General features: G+C 45.8%; 1 protein-coding gene across 2 annotated transcripts in view; it reads right to left on the bottom strand.

The window, feature by feature from the left end:
* CRACR2A (calcium release activated channel regulator 2A) overlaps positions 1–17,497 on the bottom strand; it is a 930,414-nt gene that overhangs the window by 81,210 nt on the left and 831,707 nt on the right. The gene's annotated exons all lie outside the window — the stretch shown is intronic.

The raw sequence follows: 17,497 nt of genomic DNA, 5'->3' as shown, positions 1-17,497 counted from the left end.
CACTTTTCAAGCTGCTTCTGTGGGTGGCACAACCAGTGCTGCAAGCCCTCCAGCAGCATTTGATTTACAGGTCCTGGGCAAACATGGTGCACTGTAACAGGCTCTGACAAGTAAATCATAGAATCCATTCATGGAGTCTCTAATTAATACATGGATTTACAATAGGGAGCACTTGCAATGTGGCACTAAATATCAGTGGCACAGTGCCCAAAGCATCTAAAGCAGCACAACATATCAAAAACAGAGGAGGCAATCAGTAATAAATGGAAGCGAGACTCACGCCAATGGTACCAGGTATAACAAGGGGCATGGGCAGGGGTGGGCAGGGACATACCCAGGATGGCTGGGGAGGAGCTATGCCCCTGCCCTGCCCTGGTTGCACTTCAAAGGGTAACCTGGCGGCTATATCAAACTCTTTCTGAGTTCAGTAGAAACCTGGCAGATGTAGCTCATAACCTTGGCCTGCCTGACCTATGTTTCAGTATCCAGGCTGAGCCAAACCCAGATGAAAGGAATAAACTGACCAGAACCAGTTTTAGAGGAAGACAAAGGGTTGTTCCCCACCTACCTACTGGGCATAATAGTGGCATCACCACAACCTTATAGATATCATAACACTTCTGGACCTCTGAAGACTAGGAGGAAGGACTGCCCTGAAGCCTGAAGGAGCACTAGATCTGCTTTCCTTGACCTCCTGTGTGAACTACAGGGATACATGTCCAGTGCAGCAGCAAGGGAAATGAATGACAGTAATACTGCATGGCCCACAGTTCTCAGACTGTGTGTATCACACTGGTTTGTGTGTGTGCCTTCTGCAGCTTCCCATCACTGCGGTATACGACTCAAAAGAGTGCGGAATAACGAGTCCCATAATAAAGAAAAGGTGTGTTCTGCTGGGTAGGAGAAAAGTGAATACTCCCTAACCTGTACACTACTGGCCAAAACTGAGGGGCCAGAGAGAATGGGGCATGGACAGTGAAACGGAAGCCCTCCACAACCTTGTTGACCAAGAATAATTCATGAGCTGCCATCATCTGCTGGAAAACATGGAGAATAATACTTGCATAATAATACACAGCCTCCAATAATTAATATGCTCTTGGATTGAAGCAAGCAGAAAAAACACACATTAAAAATGCAAGGCTAGCATTAGGAGGACATGCTAGCCTGGTCCTTTCATATTTCGGGTCCCTAAGCAAAAAATACAAGCAAGGGAGTACAAAGAAATGTTTGAGTCAAGACATCCATATAACATTATTAGGGGTTTGTGTTCCAGATCCCCCAATTTATGTCCATCGTGCAGAGCTTAGACGAAGGACAATGGTGCATTAAAAGAAAGACTTTTAGCACCTCGTGGAAGAAACAGGGGCTCTGAAAGCCTTACTTCTCCTACAGCGGGGCACAGCTGGATCTCTAACCTGCATGTTCGCAGTGAATGAGAGGAGCTGGGGGAAGGAAGGCTATCCTGGATACTGTCTGCGGGGTAGAAGTGTGGCAAGGGGACTGTTCTGCACCCATATGTTGAACTACAGACAATAATGCTCGTTTCGCTAACGGAATAATGATTGGTTGCAGGTCTGTTTTGTGTTTGGTCTGGACAAGCACTGGTCCTACCTCAATAAATACACAGGCATTCTTCTGATGCAGAGTGCAAATTGGTGCACCTTGTGGCATAGCAAGTTGTTGATTTCTTCTAGTACCTTAACAACAAATCTTCATCCTGTCCTTCCAACTGAGATTTGAAAACATCGGGAGAATTCTTACCACCGGCAAATATTCAGGGCTAGATGAATTTATTTAAATTCAAGATATTATATTAAAAATATTGCCTAAATGTTTTCCAAATTGCTCCCCGGAAGGAGTATCCATTGCTGGAATCTGAACTTGTGAATTTCGGGTCATCACATTTTTTAAATTCTTTTTTATTTGTTTTTATTTATTTTCATACAAAGAAAAACAAAGAGAACCGATCACATTATCGCACTTGTCACAGTGATAAATACAAATGAGTCAACAGGCATTTGGTAGAGAATCATAAATGTAAAACATCTTGACAATAGATACATCTGTGAAGGAACAAGCCGCAAACCGGAGCAGGTTCAAACAATTATAGTAGAGTGTAGATGTGCCATAAATCCCAGACCAGTCAACTAACTTATAGCGTTATGGGGGACCACATAACCTGTCCAAGTATTGCGCAAACAAACCCCAAAAAGCTTTTAGGGTGACTGCAGGGTTTAAGGTTTAAGGTTTGTTTATTGTACAGTTAATAAAAACTCACAATGTAAAAACATACAGATGTATAAAAGGAAAACCATGGTTACAATTACAATATATGAAGAGCGGGTAGACTCGCTCATTAAGATCATAAAAGTTACAATATGTTTTGGTAAAGGCCATAAAAATTAGGGGAACAAAGTACTCCGAGGGACAAAGCTCAGCATTGGCTTGGCTAGTGCTTTAGGTGAGCCATGTGGCTGTTTCATGAGTCTTCTAGCCACTATATTGAAGAATTTTGTTAGTCTACAGTTTAGCTGAGTATCTTCCGGGTTAAAACACAGCATCACAGCCTGCCTGCAACTTGTTATGTTCTTCTGGATCCATAGGACCCTAAGTAGGGATCGCCTTATGTCCATGAGGTTTGTGCAGATACAAATGATGTGAATAGGGTCCTCTTTTCCTGATAAGCAGAGTCAGCAACAGTTTGCTGAGCTTTCCCTTTTCCAAGGTGCCAAATAAGGTAGTATCGGTATGATGCCAAGGCGCATGTTTAAAACGTATTTTTTGTTGTCTGCATGAGGCCCATTTTTAGGTATTCTTGTGGCTTCAGAGCGTTGTAATTTTTCAACACTGCTCATCCATGGGCCCTCTTAGCCAGGGTGTCTTTATCCTCTATAGATGAAGTCATCTTGGTTACTATCGTTACCACTTTTTTGAAGGTTTTGAGGTCTGTCGACGACTCCCAGAGGTTTGTTAATCCCAAGGTCTCCAGTGATTCTTTTAAGTAAGTTCTTGCGGGTGAGTTATCTCTAGTAGAAAGTTCGGTCCAAAGATGGGCGTTTAAGGATCCATGATCAGCATCTCTGATTTTCCGCCAACTTTTTATATATGCGCCTCTTCTCTCCACCTTTTGTTTCTGTAGCCCGAATTCAAGGAGGGTTTGAGCGGGCGATGTGTAGGTGGGTAGATGGAATATTGCCCTGTATGCACGACTAATGGTGTTGTCTAATGTTGTGGCATCTTTTCCTTGCAAGGATTCGCTGCGATATGTGAGCATGGGTTGTAAAACGCGCTCTTATCACCTGCAGAAGGGGGTCCAGTGACCGGTCTGAGAGAGCTTTCTTCAAGGGCTTAATCGACAGATAGAATGTCAAGCCCTTCCGATGGATGGCCTCTAGTTGGTGTTTGAATGAGCCACTACTGTCCTTGAGAACGCCTAGGTGTTTATAAGTGGCTACCTGGTCTAACCGCTGTCCGTCCAGAATCCAAGAGAGTTTCCTTTTTTTATTATAATTCATTGCCATAACTTTTGTTTTTTTTAAGTTGATCTTCAGTGAGTTGTTTATGGACAATGTGTTGGTAGTGTCCAAAAGATGTTGGAGACCGATAGGGGTCCGGCTAATGAGGACCAGGTCGTCAGCATATAAGAGATTTGAGAGTGTGGTATCGGCCTGGGATTTGGCATGGGATTTGGCGTTCTCCATTTCACCGGGGAGATCTGCAAGAAAAAGGTTAAAAAGCATACGGGCTAGGGCGCAGCCTTGTTTCAAGCCTTTGGTGGTTTTGATTTGCCTTGAAAGGTGCGTACCAGAGCCCAGTTTGATATTAACCCAGGTGTTGGTGTGTAGCATTATCAGCTGCTGTAGGAGTGGGCCTGGAATCTCCCATCTTTCCAACTTCTGCGAAAGTTTACTCTGGTCTACATGGTCGAACGCAGTGCTATAATCAATAAAGCACAGAAATAATGAGCTCCTAGTGGATTTTAACCCGTCTGTCAGAAGAGTTAGCACCATGATGTTAGTTGTTGTACCCTGGCCTCTGCAAAATACGGTTTGGGTAGCTGGAATGATGTGCTTTGCGGTTGCCCAGGATGTTAGATCCTCCAGGATGAGGCCCGCATAATACTTTGCATCAGTATCGAGTAGGGCTATGAGTCGATAACTGCCTGGGTGATTCCTTTCACCCTTTTTATAAATCAGGCTCATTATGGAGCCTCTCCAAGTTGTTGGACATGTTGCTGTTTCCCTTATTTCCTGGAAGACTAGTGCCAAGGTGTTACTCCAGAAGTCAGCGTCTTGTTTATATATTGTTGACGGGATCCCATTAGGGCCAGGAGCACCCTCGAGTTTGCATTTTGGGATTTGCGTCCTGATCCTAGCCGCAATTTCTGAGTGTGGGTTTTCCTCACTATATACAATTGGTGTTAGTCTTGTTGTTGCCTCCTCGTCCAGAGTTGCGATGTAGTGCAGGGATGATTTCCGTGTGTGGACATGGATCGCTTCGTTATTCGGTATGCCGGTTTTGTTGGAGCTCTGATGCAATCCAAATGTCCGGGCTCCGCCTCTGAGCGAGTGCCCACTAGGTGTTCGGTATTGAAGTGAGCTGATAAGTAGTTTGCCCAGTCGGATTCAGGTATGTTAGAGTTAATACCTTTGTGACCTGGCCGTTGGAGGCTATGAATTAATTTCCAGAATCTGGAGCTGTTCTTCTGTTTCGAATTATATACAATTTTTACCCAGAGGTCATCATTCAGTTGCCGTTTCCTTTCCCATGTCTTCTTCTATAGCTGTATTTTTGTGTGTTCAGTGAAGGAATGAGGAAGTGAAGAAATGAGGAAGTGAAGAACGCTGCTAAGCTGCAAGACTCACGGCACTGGTCGCTTCAGAAGGGCTACCGGCACAACCCCCGGTCTCTTCTCAGAACTAAGGCAACTCTGATTTTCGAGGAGCTGATTACAACATATTAACTATGTGGAAAGTGAAGAATTTATTCCTGAAAATCGCAGCAAATCATTGATTTTCCTTGCACGCACAGAACCCACCAACCCCCCTCAAATCTGCATAAGTGGGTTGGATGAATAGAATCACCTCAATTCCCCAGAGGTTTAATAAACGGGGAAAGGAATTCATTTGGCCCTGAGGAGAGTTTGAGAAGAAACCTCACAAACTCGAAACGCGTAGGCGGACGGCGGACAGGATCAAGTCCTCAGTTCTGATAAACAGACTAGATTGCTAGGAACTACAAGCCTGCTAACATTTCTACCGAGAGGTCGTTTTGTTCTTTTTTGGAGACCCATCAATAGACTCCTTATTGGTCAAATTTAACAATTCTTTAATAATGGCATGTAAAAATATATGGTTATATATTGTTTTCCCCCTTCTTTTGTGAAACAATATCACATGTTTTTTGCACATTGTATTTTTCATTAGTAGTATGTCTCTACAATTTGTGTTGTATGTTGCGTTAAATCGTTGTGTTATGATGCACTTTTTGATTTAAGTTTCTTGTCGTACGCTTGTGGCGAGTACGTTCAAGACATTGTGATTTCTCTAGACTGAAGTGACTTTTACTTTTTGATAAAATTGAAAAATAAAACGGCGCAACTAATCGCCCAGATGAACATATTAAACTTTGTTTATCTTCTTTCATCCTAAAGTTAAATGGTGTGAAATTACCGAAGTGTGGGTTTCTTCCTTTCATACTCTATATTGGCTATGGCAGACTCCTCTAAGGCCTGCTTTGCGACCTCCGTGGCAGGTTGTGTTATTGCTACTGGTGGGTTGCCTCCGGGGGAACAATTTGTACCTTGTCTTTCATTTGCTGGTTCGGATGGATTGCTAGGTGGTGAGTTATTAATTCGTCCTAGGGGCTTCAGCTCTGCCCGTTCGCTTAAATTTTCTTTGGAGGGTATCGAAGTTACTGTCTCTGCTGCGACTAGTATCTTTGCATCTGGGGAGTTTTTGTGTGTGTGGAGATGATGACTTTGTGTGTTCCGTGTAGTACTTAATAGCTCCTGGCTGCTCCTTGCCCCACGGTGTGGTTTGAAGATTCTCGTCAGTACAGTCTACTCCTGCCGACTTTCTGTTCCTATCCTTTCTTTTTTGTTTGCGGCATGCATGCGCGCTCGTTGGACTCGCTGGATCGATCCCTTCTTTGATTGAGATGTTCTGAGGGGAGTCTTCTAATAAAGGTTTAGGCTTTGGTGGTTGGTCCTCTTGCATGATGATTGCGTGATTGTCGTTGCAGGTTTCTGGTGGCCTTTTGTTGGGGGTTGATCTATCAGGTCTAGCCACTGTTTTGGGGAGCGTTGTAATATTTGATTTTAAATCCCCTAAGAGGCTGCAGTGGGGCAACAGCTCATTATAAAAGTCAGGCTGGGTGTTACACTACAACACGTCTCTCTTCCACTCGCAATAGTTGGAACTGGGCCATGCATTCATTGCATCGCGATTCTGCGCTTAGCCAACAATAAATTCATAGACACCAGTCTTCTAATGACTTTTGCTGAGGGGCTTTGTTTATCCTAAAAGCACTAGGAGGGGGTCAGGAGTAAGGGAAAAATCCACCATATAATTCAATGCTTGAATTTTTCTTTCCCAAAATGCCGCCACTGGGGGGCACACCCGTGCGACATGCAAAAATCTGCCTCAGCCATCCCGCACCTTTGGCAACGATGTGTGTCTCTGAGCCCATAATGAAACAACCTCAATGGCGAGTAGTGGACTCTATTTAAGAACTTGAAATGTACCAATCGGTGCCTGCCATTAAGTGAAACCACTTGTGCAGCAGCACAGAAATAACACCAGATATCAGCAGTAAGGCGTACTACTAGGTCGGGCTGCCACTCAAGATGGGCTTTGGTACATGGTGTATTTTTTACTATTTGTGATGCAACATAGAGTTTAGAGATTAGTTTAACAGGGGACTCTGAATGCAAGAGAATGGTGAAGGCAGGGGGTTCTGGGGATTCTTGGAGCCCGTCATCGAGCAGAGCCCTCAGTGGATGGCATGCTGTAAAAAAATTAAATTGTGTTAACACTGTATGATCAGGGAAACCTCTTGAAAGAAATTGCCCATAACATTCAGGCGCAGGGCTTTCAGTGAGCAAAGTGCACCACTTTCCGAGCTAAGAACAAACCATTGACACCAATTTAATGGTAGAAGAGGAGAGTATAACTGAGCTCCAGCCTGCTGTTTCAGCTACACGTGCCAGGTGTGGACTATAGAGTTGACTTCCTCTAGAACTCCGCAGTGCCTAGTGGGCGCCTGGGTGAGCAAGCCCGGAAGAGTGTTAGAGCTAGCGGGCACTCGTTCTATTTGAAGGTGCGGCAAATCTTGTGGGCCGTGAACCCAGCTGTGAGCGTGCAAACCTTGAGCCATCCTGTAATATCATCAAAGAGACTCACCCGACCAACAAGAGGGGAAGCCATTTCTACCTATCTATATCTTCCTCGAGCTTGGCGATGGCTCTGCCTTAGTTTGCCCTGAGCACTTGCTACGGGTTGGAGTGGACTTAAATACCCAAGTAACTCACCAGGTCAGATGTCCTTTGAAGAGGAAAGTCTAATGGGGTTGGAACTGTAGCCCGAGTTAATGGGAACATTATTGACTTATCCCAGTTAATCTTAAATCCTGCAATGCCGCCAAATCATAGCACTTCTCGGATTATTTGGGAGGGGTTGGTGTCCGGATTACAAATGTATAGAAGCATGTCATCCGCATACTCAGAAACAATTATGTTGTAATTGTGAAATTGGAGACCCCTTTGGCTTTGGTACTCGCGCAGGGCTGTTAACAATTGTTTGGCTGCTATCGCATAAAGTAGGGAGGACAAGGGACACCCTTGTCTGGTGCCTCTGGATATCTGGATGGATGAGGAGACCACATCTCCAATGCACACACGAACTGTAGGAGAATTATACAGCACTGATATCAGTTGAAGAAATACCTCACCTACACCCAAGTGGCGCAGAACCATTAGCTTGAATTTCCATTTGATCGAAACAAAGGCGAACTCGGCATCCAAAAACACCGCAATTGCCTTCATCTCCGGTCACACATGTTGGAGAGCACCGAATATGGTGCTCAAATTTCCTGATAGTGAGCGACCCAGGATAAAGCCAGCCTGCTCCAGACCAATTAGCAAGGGTAAAAGAGGGGATAACCGATTAGCCAATATCTTGGCAAAAGATTTTGTGGCAACATTTAAGTAACAATAGGGGTCTAGAGGATGAACACTCTTGGGGGACCTTGCCAGGTTTTAAAAGCGTTACTATCAGTACCTCACGCATGGAGGGGGGCAGGATGCAAGTTTTACCCATTTCCTAAAATGTTGTGCTCAGGTGAGGAATCCGCATGTCGCTAAAAGCATTATGAAAGGGCACCGTGAGACCGTCCTGTCACAGGACACTCCCATCCCGCATGGAGCACAACACTATACGAATCTTGACAGCGTCAAGGGGTCGCATCAGGTATTGCCTCTGACTATCAGTCAACCAGGGCAATTTGAAATATTCCAGATAATTCAATATGCCTTCATCGTCTGGGGAAAACCTAGAGCTGGATAAGTCCTGGTATTACCTGCAAAAACAACTAGCTATATGTCCTTGTTCGTTCAAGATGGTGCCATTCTCATCAATGATCTTGGCAATGACAGCAGAGTCAAATCTGCGGTGAGCGAGCACCGCCAGTACCAAGCCTGGTCTATCTCCCTCACCATAGGTTCGGGCCAGAGCGTATTTCCCCATATGCTTGATTTCACTATCCGCTTCCTCGTGGTACTCCTCAAATGTGGTTTTTAGTTGTTCTAGGACCCGTGGATCCTTGTTATTCACCACTGCAGACTCCAGCTCCCCCTGTCAGGCCTCCAGCAAGGCGAGCCTACCAAGAATAGAACAGAGCACACCAGCATGTTTATTGATAGCAACCCTGCGTATGAAAACATTGAACGTCTCCCATACAGTGGCAAAGGAGTTTACCGAGCCAATATCAGTTGCAAAGAATTCTGTGAGTGCATCAGGTAGATCAGCCTTAAACACTGTGTCTAGCAAGGAGTATGGCGGGAATCTCCACAGGAAAGGGGCATGGCCCCGGGGGTACCTCAATTGTTAACATTATAGGAGAGTGATCTGAAAAGGAGCAAGCCAATACCGCGCAGTCCTGCTTCCAGCGACTCTGAAATGAACCAATAATCAATGCGAGTATGGATATCATAAAATGCTGAGTAATACGTAAACCACCTCTTACAGAGGACCTAGCTCTCCTTATATCAATCAAATGCATCTGTAAGTTTATATCAGTCAAAGCTCTAGCTGCAGTTGATAGGACTCTAGGTGGGCCCTTGGACCAATCCATAGCGGGATCCATGATACAATTGAAATCCCACCCCCAGAGCAATGGTAAAGAAGTACAATCCTTAATCAGTGAGAATATTGAATGATAAAACTTGGGATCATCATAATTTGGCCTCTAGGAGTTGACTACTTGGAACTGAACATCCCTCCCAAACATCTTTGTTATAACAAATCGACCAGCAGGGTCTGTCTTGCGGCTCTCTAGCTGAAGACCCGATCTAGGGTTTACCCAAGTTAGTACGCCCCTGGAGTGCGACGTGAACTCAGCAGCATGAGACAAACTTAAAAGGCTACGCCCAGTAAGCATAGAGCAATTAGAAGCGAGTGCGTCTCCTGAAGCAGGGCAATGTCTACCTCCTGTCGTTTAAGATATGTCAGTATTTTGCACACGTTTCTGTTGTCATTTGAACCTCCCACATTCCATGTAACCAGGCGAAGGTGCCTTCTATAATCTAGTCTTGGGTCATGATATGTCATTCTATGCAATGATGGAAGTATTGTTTCCCTGCAGCGATGTGAAATGGATTATCTTGTGCCTTGGTGACTCTAAAGTGCATGTGAACCATTGATAAAGAAGAAAAATCCCCTTCCCACCCCCACCCACGCTTGCCATTCCCAACTGGGCTCAAGCGAGCTACTACCCTCTCTGCCAAAAGACTCCAAAATACAGACAAGAAAAGCAACAGTTGTGCAACAGGTGGCACCAAATAACATATGATAAACAGGCGTAAAAAGCATTGGGGCGGATGTTGCCCACCGGAGCAGTACTGTACCATCATCCCACCCGCCACAAATTAGCTAAGACATTTCTGCCATTGGGAAAAAGTGATCCCTAAAGATAAGACATAAACAATACCTATACAGTTGAAACTTCCGCCCTCAATGAGCAAAGCAACCCCAATCTGCCCCCCCCCAACTGTGCAGAATGATAATTACTATTTAGAGTACAGAACTCAATGTGATAAAAGGATCTTTTAGACCTCCTCAGCCCAATAGTAAAGCATGCGATCGAGCACCCGCACCTAACCTCTTAGACAATATCAGTAAGGTTAACATATAGAAGGGAACCCCCCATGCGGACCTGAACCAGCGATTCTACTTCAATTATTACATCCAGGCCACTGCTGGCGCCCGCAGTCTGATCGTCCTCCGGCGAGCCCCTCCTGCTTTTGTCAAGTTTGTCCCGGTCCTTAAGGGCTTTCTGGAGGGACTGAGGATCCGTAAATATCGTGGCCTTACCATTTAGGATTACTTTCAGTCTCGCCGGATATAACATTGCATATTCAAGGCTCTGTTCCCTCAGCTTACGTTTCAGCAGCTCAAATTGCCTCCTGGCTTCCTGAACCGTAAGAGTAAGATCAGGGACTAAAGAGAGGGAAGATCCTTCATACTGCAAGCTGCCCAGTTCTCCGGCCTTTCGTGGTGCTGTATCCCTGTCCCTGTAGTTCAAGAGTTTTGCGATGATAGGACGTGGAGGGGCTCCAGCAGGAGGCCTAAGCCCTAGTGAACGATGCACACGCTCCACAACGAACATGGGGGAAAAAGTGTCAGCCCCTAGCAAAGTAGTGAGCAGCCGTTCAATAAATGTCTCCATGTTGCCTGTGGTAGATCTGGGAAGGCCTGTAATGCGGAGGTTACTACGCCTCGATCTAACCTCCAAATCCTCAGCCCTATCCTGTAAGGCAACCAGGGTTTCTCAATCTGTTTCTGGGCATTGTTAAATATTGTCTGGGCCTCCTCAGTTTTACTAACTCATCGCTCAGCCATGTCTAAACGTTCCGCATGCTTATCCACTCTCTCGAACATGCGATCCATCCTGTAGGCCAGGGTGTCAATTTTAGCATAGATACTCCTTCCTGCATGGACGCTATGATCATTTTATTGTCTCCGACGATGTCATCCGTTACTGCTTCTGACTCCGACATTACAGACTCCACAGCGTACTCTCTGTGTCTGGACTTCCGCTTCTCTTAATTCAGCTTTGGTTGCGACTTGTCTGGCTTGCCCATCTTTGCGCCTCTTCACGTTGGCGCAGCTCGTGATGGGGCAGCAGGTACGGCCGCCACCGTCCCCGCTAGTTCGATCGTGACCACCCTTAAGCCAATGCCGCAGATGCCAGAGAAGAGCGATCTGGAAAACTCAGCAAACCAAGTCGACGCAAAATTGAAATGTATAGTGGGGTATCGAGGAGTCGGGACCACCGCCGTGGAGGTCCAGCAGCACCGCACCTAGCCAGAGAGAGGGCGTCTGGTGTCCATCCCCACATTTCCTGCGGATATTAGTAGCTCCAGCGAGGCCAGTCAACAGCACTGGTACGGGCTCTCCTCCTACCATTCATTCATAATGAGGTCGTAGCAAGGTGTGGAAGTGAAGGGTCCCAACAGCGAGCAGCAAGTCGAGTTCAGGGGGGCTGCAGCAAATGGGAACTTACCTGCCAGTGCAGGCCTTGAGGACTCCGGTGTCATGCCCGCACATTGGGGGAAGTCAATCTGGGTTGATAGCGAGTCACACGGAGCCCCCGCACTCCAGCAGTGTCCAATCAGCACAGGGACACCAGCGCCCATGTCCACTGTTGCACTAACTGCCAGGTGAGTCAGGCTGTGCAGAAGAACCAAGCCCCACGCTGTACTGCAGGTCCGTGAAGGTCAGGCCTAGGTGCCGGTGCGGCCTCGCTGGAAGCCCGTCTCACGTAGGCCATGCTATGGGCTGGCACAGGGGAGGGTGGTGTACCAGTCTGCAACTACGGACTCGGCGGACCAATTTTCTCCCCACCCTCAGCGACGAGGTCTCCTGGCAGTGGGGCACACTCACCCAGCCTTCCGGAAGGGAGTTCACCTCTCCTCGGTATCGGATTTGTGCCGGATTTTTGTGACGGTGCGCAGAGCTAGCTTAAGAAGCAGCCGTCGTCACCATGGCCTGTAAATTAAATGCTACTTTTGGACCATCAGCACTGACTGTACCACCCACTTACGAAGCCCATTAAACACATCTGAGGTCTTCCATTCCAACCTTTTTGTGCAGTTTTAAACTGCAACTATGACAGTGAAAATGAAACCTTCTGCCAGGCCTTCGGTTTTAATACATGTAAGTCACCTCTAGGGTATGCCCTGGACAGAGGGAAGAGTGCAGGGTATTTAAAATGTTGGACATGTACCTTTAAGTGTAACTTTCAAATGGGAACAGGTAACCAGTTCATGTTTGGTATCTTTGGAAGCGTATTGAAAAATCCTCTCTTATGGTAAAGTCATATTTTAAATTACAATGTTGAAAATGCCGCTTTTTGAAAGTTGGTATATTTCTGCCTTAGCCATTTTGTGCCTCTAGGCCACAGGTTGAAGTTAAAGTTTAAAACTGTAAGTTTGGAGGAAATCACACTAAGGGTGACAAATATAACAGAGATGTTGTGCATGATTTAAACACAGTCCAGGGAGGCCAGTCTCTGGGTCACATGACTGGGTGTAACAGACAGTTGCGCTTTAGGTATTCCTCCAAGACAGCCAAACAAAATAGGGAGTTTAGGTGTGCCATTACTGTAAGGATGGGAGGGCGAACCTGGGCGCAGCCCTACTTACACTTGAATGCGTTGTGTCCTGCCTTCACACAAAGGGCTGCATACCCCCTGTAATTAGTCTGGAGTCAGGGCAGGGGAGGCAGAAAACATGTGCACTTCAGAGGGAAACCTCTAGAAGCTTCTTCCACTTCAAAGGTGCCTGGTGTAAATACTGGACCTCAGACACCAACTCTTCAGTACATTTTGGACTGCCACTCTGTTGGACCTCTGCTCTGAAGGACTGCTGCGCTGCTGTGCTGATACGATGCCTCCTGCCCTCCTGCCTTGGGAGAAAGATGACTGGACTGCATCTATTGTACCCAGGACCCTAAAGTGACTCCAAGGGCTAGTTGTCTTGCCTTCTGACTACAGCCTCAGGGACACAAGGTGTTACGATTATGTGGTGAGCAACACACGACTGATTGCACCCTTGCAACAAATATGCTAGGCTTCTTCTAAAGCCACAAACTACATTTCCCATGACTCTTTGCGCCCAATGAGAGCGACGGCATCCCATAAAGATAGACGCTTTACAGGAACCACCCTCAGATTTTCCTTCGCGTTTCCGTGCTGGATGCTTCGTCCTGCTGGTGCTCGGGTGGCATTTTCGGCCACCTTCTGTTCTGCCCTCTGTTGGTGGGCTCCTGGCCAGGAGTCCGTGCAGAGGACGGTTTCCCGTTTTCTGTTCCGATCGGCATTTTCGGCCAATGTGATTCTTTTCCTGATTCCCGTTGGAAAGTCATCTGTCCTTGTGCAGGAGAAGGAGCTTCTTGGGTTCTTATCCGATCGGCATTGTGGGCCGAATCGGATCCTTCCCCCCCCCGTTGGTGAGTATGCTGTCCGTGCTCGTGATGATACTTTGTGTAAGGTACGATCGGCTTGTGCTTATCCTTACACTCATTGCCCCCCGTTGGTGAGTGCATTCACTGCGCTCGTGCGGGAGACGAGTTCCATTGAGGCATTGATCAAGTTGGGCTCCATGATCTTTTCCTGAGATTATTTTTTGCTTACCGGAGAACAAGTAACAGTCCCAGATGAGCGCCAACTTCTGGTAACATTGTTTTTTTTTCTTTTTATTCTAAAACAGTTACATTATTGACCCATTGCTTCCGGATTACTCTGACCTTATATTTTTTGCAACTCTGGCCCTGCTCAATAAGCAGATCACGGACCTGGGCGCCCTTCTTGGTGGTTTACAGTTGGGGGCCTTGGCACTATGCTTTGTTAATAGTGTCCCTTATAAATCAGCCAGCATTAACAAGGGGTATGTTATGCAGGTTTATTCTATCTTTGAGGATATTAGACTAGACCCTACATGACCGCAGTACTGGTATATACCTCTGGTTGTGTTTCCTTTCTATGCAGTCAGAATTATACTTTGGATTATAGCAAGGATCGCAACAGGGCTCAAGCACAATTGTATGCTGTTAGTTTTCTTTACAGGTATTCTAACAACATATGATCTTGTATTGTGGAAATAGTCATTTGATGATTACAGGTTGTTCTTTGATGTTTCAGGTTTCCCTCCTAGCTGTCCCCTTCCTTTCCTTCCCTCGCCTGATCCTGCCGCTGACCTGGGCCATTACAGCCAGTAGGCTCGGCTAGATCAGGAGGTGGACATTTCTGGCATCACACCGATCCTGAGGACTGACGACGTAACACAAGGCTCCAACAACCTTGAAACCAGCACTTGGACTCAGCATCTGTATGCCCTACCCTGCCAAGTGGTGCCACCACAGTCCTGCACCCTTGGAAGTTATCCTGAAGGTGCTCTGCCAGCCCTTCTGTAGATCCAGCTGAACCAATGCATCTCCTCTGCTGCGCGGCACAACTCTGAGCAGGGCTGACACATCGCCTCTGCTGTGTGGACTTTCCCAATGCAAGAACTGTGCATTGCAACCTTGCAGCTCCATCGGAGCAGCTGCTGTGCGATGCCTTACCGATGCACGCCCTCCCATTGCACCCTTCCAGCTCCTCAGAACTGAAGAAATCTCCTCAGCTGTGTGATCCATTCTCAATGCTGGACTTTGCATCGGAAGCCCCTTCCCAAGGAATCCTCAACCACACAGGACCTCGCATCACAGCCTCACAACCCATCTGTACTAACGCATCACCTTGGATGCTTAACACACCCTCGAGGCAACTCTTCACAACTCTTCACAAACAGGATTTAAGGTACTCTTGTTCAGCGGGCCTAACTAGCAGGTCCGTGCTCCATCACTGTCAGCCTGGACTTGTGACTTTGTCCCGGTCTAGAGAAATCGGATATCCATAGTTGACACTTTGGGCTTTTTGGAGATACTTTCACTCAAATCTTAAAAATTGCATATGTTTGGTGATACTGATTGGATCTTTGTTCTTTTGGTCTTGTTTTATTTATAAAAATGTACTCTATTTTTCAATTTTGATGTGGGCTCCTTTTTGTGTAGTTTTCATGTTAATATTGTTTGAAGTATCGCACAAATAATTTACATATTGACTTTAAGTTAAGCCTCACTGCTCAGTGCCAAGCTACCAAAGGGTTGAGCACAAGCTAATTTCAGGTTTGCTTGTGACTTCACCCTGACAAGGATTGTGGTTGCTGCTTGAACAGGGTTTCACTCCTCTCAACCAGAAACCCAATTTCTTGCAATTCCCAATACTAAAACTTGCTGCATCATGACATATTGCCCCCATTTTAACACTTATTTTCACTTGTCCTTCAAGTTTGCATTTTCTGTTTGGATATGTTCCTGGGGTGGGCCGATTCTGACTGACTGTTAGATATATGACTCATACTTTTTTCTCTGAAGCAGGCCTTCTTTGGTGTTTTACCATAACTACCATTTGATGACCAGATCCTTGGTCTTGTCATTTGCTTCTGAGCCTGAATATGGTTGAAAATCACTCAAAGTCCACTTGCCCAATTCATAAAGTGACTCAGTAAAACTTGATGTGTTTGGTCCTTTAAAATGGAAAGCATGAAGGAAGAGCTTACGAGGTTCCCAGTCTAAGATTATCAAACAAACCCAGCTTTAACCAGACTCATTCTGTGTATATTTATGGCTCTAATGTTTCATTTACATAGGGACAATCTTTAAGGATTCCCCAATTGCCAACTCCACTTCATCTGAAAGTGGCCGATCACCTCCAGGAGTCAAACTCTACACTCACAGGGGCATATTTTCAAGGCGATATCGCCACGGGAACGTCACTTTTATTGACGCTCCCATGGCGATAGTGCCAGAGCCCTATTCTCAAGGCAGCATTTACCCAACTAACGTGGCTAAAAGCCACGTTAAGTGACTTAACGCTGGCTTGAGAAAAGGGCCCCTTTAATGCTAAACTTAGCATGAAAGGGGCGTGCAGTGGGTGTTGTGGGGGACGTATCACCGCAACACCCATTGAGTTTGACACTACTGCCTATTATCAAGGGCAGTGATAATAGGAGGTAGCACCAAACTTAAAACCTTTATTTCTCCTTGTTTTTGCATTTGCTGCATGTAGCACAACACATGGAAAAAGCAAACTGGAATTTTCGGTTTGTTAATCTACAGGAAGGGACACCTTCCTGTGCATTAACCCACCCCCCTGCTCGCAGACACACTTTCACTATGGTGCAAGGGTGACTGTTTTGGAAATAAATCGTGAGATTTATCTCCGTTGGGTAATGCCAGTCGGTACCACATTCTTGTGAATAGGGTGCAGACTGGCGTTTACAAAGTGGCGGTGAAAGTCGTTAATCCAAGGAGGCTAATGCCTCTCACCGTCACTTCTTTGAGAATATCCCCCAAAGAGTTTTCAGTAAATGTCTTCTGCTGTTTTATGTCAAAACAGTACTGTCAAGCTTAAATATTCTGAACTCTGTTGGCACTATTTCTTCTCTAACCACACTATTTCTTAAGTAAATATATTGTCTATCATCCTGCACCTGTGTGACTATGGCACCCCCCCCCCATCTGCTCTATGAACTACCGTCCACAATTTTTAGGTATACCACATTACTGTCACAGAGATTTAGATTAGAAATATACATACATTGGTAGCATAGGAAATATGTTGTATAGTGATTAACCCTTTTTCTACACAATCTCAAAGCTGCTTTTCATGGGGCCATCCATATGATCTCTGGTCAGTGCAAATGCTACAATACCACCCATGGAATGGACCGCCCTGGCTCCTGCCCCAGGCTGGTATAAATTTTAAGGGGCAGATGTATCAAAATACCTATTTGCGATTCACAAAAAACGATTTTTTGAGAATCGGTATTTGAGAATTGCAAAATGGTATGTATATAAAAATGTGCTGTTTTTTAGCAATTTCTTAAAATTCCTTAATTGCGATTAGCAAATTGCTAATCGCAATTAAGGAAAAATTTCCCATTCATTTCTATGGGCCAGGAGGCCCATAGGAAGGAATGGGAAGTTATTCTCAATTTGCGATTCGCAATTGGCAAATCGCAAATTGAGAATAATTTCAAGGGTGCAAGGGTGTCTTAAGGACACCCTGCTGCACCCCTGAAATTTACATGTGTGAGCATATGGCGCACATACATGCCCTAAGGGCATGTATGAGTGCCACATGGCACCTTTACAAATGCTAAAAAGTGCATTTG

The sequence above is a fragment of the Lissotriton vulgaris genome, chromosome 1_1 (assembly GCF_964263255.1).
Source record: "Lissotriton vulgaris chromosome 1_1, aLisVul1.2, whole genome shotgun sequence".
NCBI classification, from domain to species: domain Eukaryota; kingdom Metazoa; phylum Chordata; class Amphibia; order Caudata; family Salamandridae; genus Lissotriton; species Lissotriton vulgaris.
Note: the sequence above shows the minus strand (reverse complement) of the source record. Positions and strands in the feature narration are given on the sequence as shown.